The sequence below is a fragment of the Larus michahellis genome, unplaced genomic scaffold (genome assembly GCF_964199755.1).
Source record: "Larus michahellis unplaced genomic scaffold, bLarMic1.1 SCAFFOLD_92, whole genome shotgun sequence".
NCBI classification, from domain to species: domain Eukaryota; kingdom Metazoa; phylum Chordata; class Aves; order Charadriiformes; family Laridae; genus Larus; species Larus michahellis.
This window is the reverse complement of record NW_027436020.1, coordinates 447,604-454,090: the sequence shown is the minus strand read 5'-3', so window position 1 is coordinate 454,090 and position 6,487 is coordinate 447,604.

The window sequence follows — 6,487 nt, the reverse complement described above, 5'->3', positions numbered from 1 at the left end:
AGACGTTTCTGTATATTGGGCACAGCGCTCTGCACGGTGTTAGCAGAGACTTTCCCGGGACAGTGAAACCCTATGTCAGAGACACTGAGAAGAAGCCCCAATGTTCCCTCCAGGCACTTTCAGTGTGGGTGCCTTCTCCACGTGGTTCCTGGTTTCACTGCGGCTCTGAAGAGAATGTTAGCAAAGAGGTAACCGGGACAGTGAAAACAGTACTCAAAGACAGGGAGAGCAAGCTCTCTCTTGGCACTTTGGATGTGGGACATACAGCGAGATGTTTGCTGCTTTTGCGTTTGGCTGTTGGGAGATTTACAGCACAGAGGTATCTAGTTGATTTGAAGCAGTTCCGAGAAAGTCTAAACATAATCCCCACTTCTCCCTCCTGGCACTTTCCATGTGGGAGATATAGCAGGATGTATATTGGTTTTGAGGACAACTCAATGGACAGTGTAGGGAGAAAAGGTCCTGGCTCCTTGAATGCCGTTTCTGGAGACACTGCGATCAATGTGGGAGATATGTCAAGATGTGTGTTTGTTTTGAGGACGGCTCTCTGGAGAGTCTTAGCAAAGAGGTCACACAGATAATCAGAGCAATTCTCAGAGACACTGAGAACAAGCTCCACAATTCCCTCCTGGCACTTTCCCTGTAGGAGATACCGCAAGACGTTTCTGTATATTGGGCACAGCGCTCTGCACGGTGTTAGCAGAGACTTTCCCGGGACAGTGAAACCCTATGTCAGAGACACTGAGAAGAAGCCCCAATGTTCCCTCCAGGCACTTTCAGTGTGGCTGCCTTCTCCACGTGGTTCCTGGTTTCACTGCGGCTCTGAAGAGAATGTTAGCAAAGAGGTAACCGGGACAGTGAAAACAGTACTCAAAGACAGGGAGAGCAAGCTCTCTCTTGGCACTTTGGATGTGGGACATACAGCGAGATGTTTGCTGCTTTTGCGTTTGGCTGTTGGGAGATTTACAGCACAAAGATATCTAGTTGATTTGAAGCAGTTCCGAGAAAGTCTAAACATAATCCCCACTTCTCCCTCCTGGCACTTTCCATGTGGGAGATATAGCAGGATGTATATTGGTTTTGAGGACAACTCAATGGACAGTGTAGGGAGAAAAGGTCCTGGCTCCTTGAATGCCGTTTCTGGAGACACTGCGATCAATGTGGGAGATATGTCAAGATGTGTGTTTGTTTTGAGGACGGCTCTCTGGAGAGTCTTAGCAAAGAGGTCACACAGATAATCAGAGCAATTCTCAGAGACACTGAGAACAAGCTCCGCAATTCCCTCCTGGCACTTTCCCTGTAGGAGATACCGCAAGACGTTTCTGTATATTGGGCACAGCGCTCTGCAGGGTGTTAGCAGAGACTTTCCCGGGACAGTGAAACCCTATGTCAGAGACACTGAGAAGAAGCCCCAATGTTCCCTCCAGGCACTTTCAGTGTGGGTGCCTTCTCCACGTGGTTCCTGGTTTCACTGCAGCTCTGAAGAGAATGTTAGCAAAGAGGTAACCGGGACAGTGAAAACAGTACTCAAAGACAGGGAGAGCAAGCTCTCTCTTGGCACTTTGGATGTGGGACATACAGCGAGATGTTTGCTGCTTTTGCGTTTGGCTGTTGGGAGATTTACAGCACAAAGATATCTAGTTGATTTGAAGCAGTTCCGAGAAAGTCTAAACATAATCCCCACTTCTCCCTCCTGGCACTTTCCATGTGGGAGATATAGCAGGATGTATATTGGTTTTGAGGACAACTCAATGGACAGTGTAGGGAGAAAACCTCCTGGCTCCTTGAATGCCGTTTCTGGAGACACTGCGATCAATGTGGGAGATATGTCAAGATGTGTGTTTGTTTTGAGGACGGCTCTCTGGAGAGTCTTAGCAAAGAGGTCACACAGATAATCAGAGCAATTCTCAGAGACACTGAGAACAAGCTCCGCAATTCCCTCCCGGCACTTTCCCTGTAGGAGATACCGCAAGACGTTTCTGTATATTGGGCACAGCGCTCTGCACGGTGTTAGCAGAGACTTCCCCGGGACAGTGAAACCCTATGTCAGAGACACTGAGAAGAAGCCCCAATGTTCCCTCCAGGCACTTTCAGTGTGGCTGCCTTCTCCACGTGGTTCCTGGTTTCACTGCGGCTCTGAAGAGAATGTTAGCAAAGAGGTAACCGGGACAGTGAAAACAGTACTCAAAGACAGGGAGAGCAAGCTCTCTCTTGGCACTTTGGATGTGGGACATACAGCGAGATGTTTGCTGCTTTTGCGTTTGGCTGTTGGGAGATTTACAGCACAAAGATATCTAGTTGATTTGAAGCAGTTCCGAGAAAGTCTAAACATAATCCCCACTTCTCCCTCCTGGCACTTTCCATGTGGGAGATATAGCAGGATGTATATTGGTTTTGAGGACAACTCAATGGACAGTGTAGGGAGAAAAGGTCCTGGCTCCTTGAATGCCGTTTCTGGAGACACTGCGATCAATGTGGGAGATATGTCAAGATGTGTGTTGGTTTTGAGGACGGCTCTCTGGAGAGTCTTAGCAAAGAGGTCACACAGATAATCAGAGCAATTCTCAGAGACACTGAGAACAAGCTCCGCAATTCCCTCCTGGCACTTTCCCTGTAGGAGATACCGCAAGACGTTTCTGTATATTGGGCACAGCGCTCTGCACGGTGTTAGCAGAGACTTTCCCGGGACAGTGAAACCCTATGTCAGAGACACTGAGAAGAAGCCCCAATGTTCCCTCCAGGCACTTTCAGTGTGGGTGCTTTCTCCACGTGGTTCCTGGTTTCACTGCGGCTCTGAAGAGAATGTTAGCAAAGAGGTAACCGGGACAGTGAAAACAGTACTCAAAGACAGGGAGAGCAAGCTCTCTCTTGGCACTTTGGATGTGGGACATACAGCGAGATGTTTGCTGCTTTTGCGTTTGGCTGTTGGGAGATTTACAGCACAAAGATATCTAGTTGATTTGAAGCAGTTCCGAGAAAGTCTAAACATAATCCCCACTTCTCCCTCCTGGCACTTTCCATGTGGGAGATATAGCAGGATGTATATTGGTTTTGAGGACAACTCAATGGACAGTGTAGGGAGAAAAGGTCCTGGCTCCTTGAATGCCGTTTCTGGAGACACTGCGATCAATGTGGCAGATATGTCAAGATGTGTGTTTGTTTTGAGGACGGCTCTCTGGAGAGTCTTAGCAAAGAGGTCACACAGATAATCAGAGCAATTCTCAGAGACACTGAGAACAAGCTCCGCAATTCCCTCCTGGCACTTTCCCTGTAGGAGATACCGCAAGACGTTTCTGTATATTGGGCACAGCGCTCTGCACGGTGTTAGCAGAGACTTTCCCGGGACAGTGAAACCCTATGTCAGAGACACTGAGAAGAAGCCCCAATGTTCCCTCCAGGCACTTTCAGTGTGGCTGCCTTCTCCACGTGGTTCCTGGTTTCACTGCAGCTCTGAAGAGAATGTTAGCAAAGAGGTAACCGGGACAGTGAAAACAGTACTCAAAGACAGGGAGAGCAAGCTCTCTCTTGGCACTTTGGATGTGGGACATACAGCGAGATGTTTGCTGCTTTTGCGTTTGGCTGTTGGGAGATTTACAGCACAAAGATATCTAGTTGATTTGAAGCAGTTCCGAGAAAGTCTAAACATAATCCCCACTTCTCCCTCCTGGCACTTTCCATGTGGGAGATATAGCAGGATGTATATTGGTTTTGAGGACAACTCAATGGACAGTGTAGGGAGAAAAGGTCCTGGCTCCTTGAATGCCGTTTCTGGAGACACTGCGATCAATGTGGGAGATATGTCAAGATGTGTGTTGGTTTTGAGGACGGCTCTCTGGAGAGTCTTAGCAAAGAGGTCACACAGATAATCAGAGCAATTCTCAGAGACACTGAGAACAAGCTCCACAATTCCCTCCTGGCACTTTCCCTGTAGGAGATACCGCAAGACGTTTCTGTATATTGGGCACAGCGCTCTGCACGGTGTTAGCAGAGACTTTCCCGGGACAGTGAAACCCTATGGCAGAGACACTGAGAAGAAGCCCCAATGTTCCCTCCAGGCACTTTCAGTGTGGCTGCCTTCTCCACGTGGTTCCTGGTTTCACTGCGGCTCTGAAGAGAATGTTAGCAAAGAGGTAACCGGGACAGTGAAAACAGTACTCAAAGACAGGGAGAGCAAGCTCTCTCTTGGCACTTTGGATGTGGGACATACAGCGAGATGTTTGCTGCTTTTGCGTTTGGCTGTTGGGAGATTTACAGCACAAAGATATCTAGTTGATTTGAAGCAGTTCCGAGAAAGTCTAAACATAATCCCCACTTCTCCCTCCTGGCACTTTCCATGTGGGAGATATAGCAGGATGTATATTGGTTTTGAGGACAACTCAATGGACAGTGTAGGGAGAAAAGGTCCTGGCTCCTTGAATGCCGTTTCTGGAGACACTGCGATCAATGTGGGAGATATGTCAAGATGTGTGTTTGTTTTGAGGACGGCTCTCTGGAGAGTCTTAGCAAAGAGGTCACACAGATAATCAGAGCAATTCTCAGAGACACTGAGAACAAGCTCCGCAATTCCCTCCTGGCACTTTCCCTGTAGGAGATACCGCAAGACGTTTCTGTATATTGGGCACAGCGCTCTGCACGGTGTTAGCAGAGACTTTCCCGGGACAGTGAAACCCTATGTCAGAGACACTGAGAAGAAGCCCCAATGTTCCCTCCAGGCACTTTCAGTGTGGGTGCTTTCTCCACGTGGTTCCTGGTTTCACTGCGGCTCTGAAGAGAATGTTAGCAAAGAGGTAACCGGGACAGTGAAAACAGTACTCAAAGACAGGGAGAGCAAGCTCTCTCTTGGCACTTTGGATGTGGGACATACAGCGAGATGTTTGCTGCTTTTGCGTTTGGCTGTTGGGAGATTTACAGCACAAAGATATCTAGTTGATTTGAAGCAGTTCCGAGAAAGTCTAAACATAATCCCCACTTCTCCCTCCTGGCACTTTCCATGTGGGAGATATAGCAGGATGTATATTGGTTTTGAGGACAACTCAATGGACAGTGTAGGGAGAAAAGGTCCTGGCTCCTTGAATGCCGTTTCTGGAGACACTGCGATCAATGTGGGAGATATGTCAAGATGTGTGTTGGTTTTGAGGACGGCTCTCTGGAGAGTCTTAGCAAAGAGGTCACACAGATAATCAGAGCAATTCTCAGAGACACTGAGAACAAGCTCCGCAATTCCCTCCTGGCACTTTCCCTGTAGGAGATACCGCAAGACGTTTCTGTATATTGGGCACAGCGCTCTGCACGGTGTTAGCAGAGACTTTCCCGGGACAGTGAAACCCTATGTCAGAGACACTGAGAAGAAGCCCCAATGTTCCCTCCAGGCACTTTCAGTGTGGGTGCTTTCTCCACGTGGTTCCTGGTTTCACTGCGGCTCTGAAGAGAATGTTAGCAAAGAGGTAACCGGGACAGTGAAAACAGTACTCAAAGACAGGGAGAGCAAGCTCTCTCTTGGCACTTTGGATGTGGGACATACAGCGAGATGTTTGCTGCTTTTGCGTTTGGCTGTTGGGAGATTTACAGCACAAAGATATCTAGTTGATTTGAAGCAGTTCCGAGAAAGTCTAAACATAATCCCCACTTCTCCCTCCTGGCACTTTCCATGTGGGAGATATAGCAGGATGTATATTGGTTTTGAGGACAACTCAATGGACAGTGTAGGGAGAAAAGGTCCTGGCTCCTTGAATGCCGTTTCTGGAGACACTGCGATCAATGTGGCAGATATGTCAAGATGTGTGTTTGTTTTGAGGACGGCTCTCTGGAGAGTCTTAGCAAAGAGGTCACACAGATAATCAGAGCAATTCTCAGAGACACTGAGAACAAGCTCCGCAATTCCCTCCTGGCACTTTCCCTGTAGGAGATACCGCAAGACGTTTCTGTATATTGGGCACAGCGCTCTGCACGGTGTTAGCAGAGACTTTCCCGGGACAGTGAAACCCTATGTCAGAGACACTGAGAAGAAGCCCCAATGTTCCCTCCAGGCACTTTCAGTGTGGCTGCCTTCTCCACGTGGTTCCTGGTTTCACTGCAGCTCTGAAGAGAATGTTAGCAAAGAGGTAACCGGGACAGTGAAAACAGTACTCAAAGACAGGGAGAGCAAGCTCTCTCTTGGCACTTTGGATGTGGGACATACAGCGAGATGTTTGCTGCTTTTGCGTTTGGCTGTTGGGAGATTTACAGCACAAAGATATCTAGTTGATTTGAAGCAGTTCCGAGAAAGTCTAAACATAATCCCCACTTCTCCCTCCTGGCACTTTCCATGTGGGAGATATAGCAGGATGTATATTGGTTTTGAGGACAACTCAATGGACAGTGTAGGGAGAAAAGGTCCTGGCTCCTTGAATGCCGTTTCTGGAGACACTGCGATCAATGTGGGAGATATGTCAAGATGTGTGTTGGTTTTGAGGACGGCTCTCTGGAGAGTCTTAGCAAAGAGGTCACA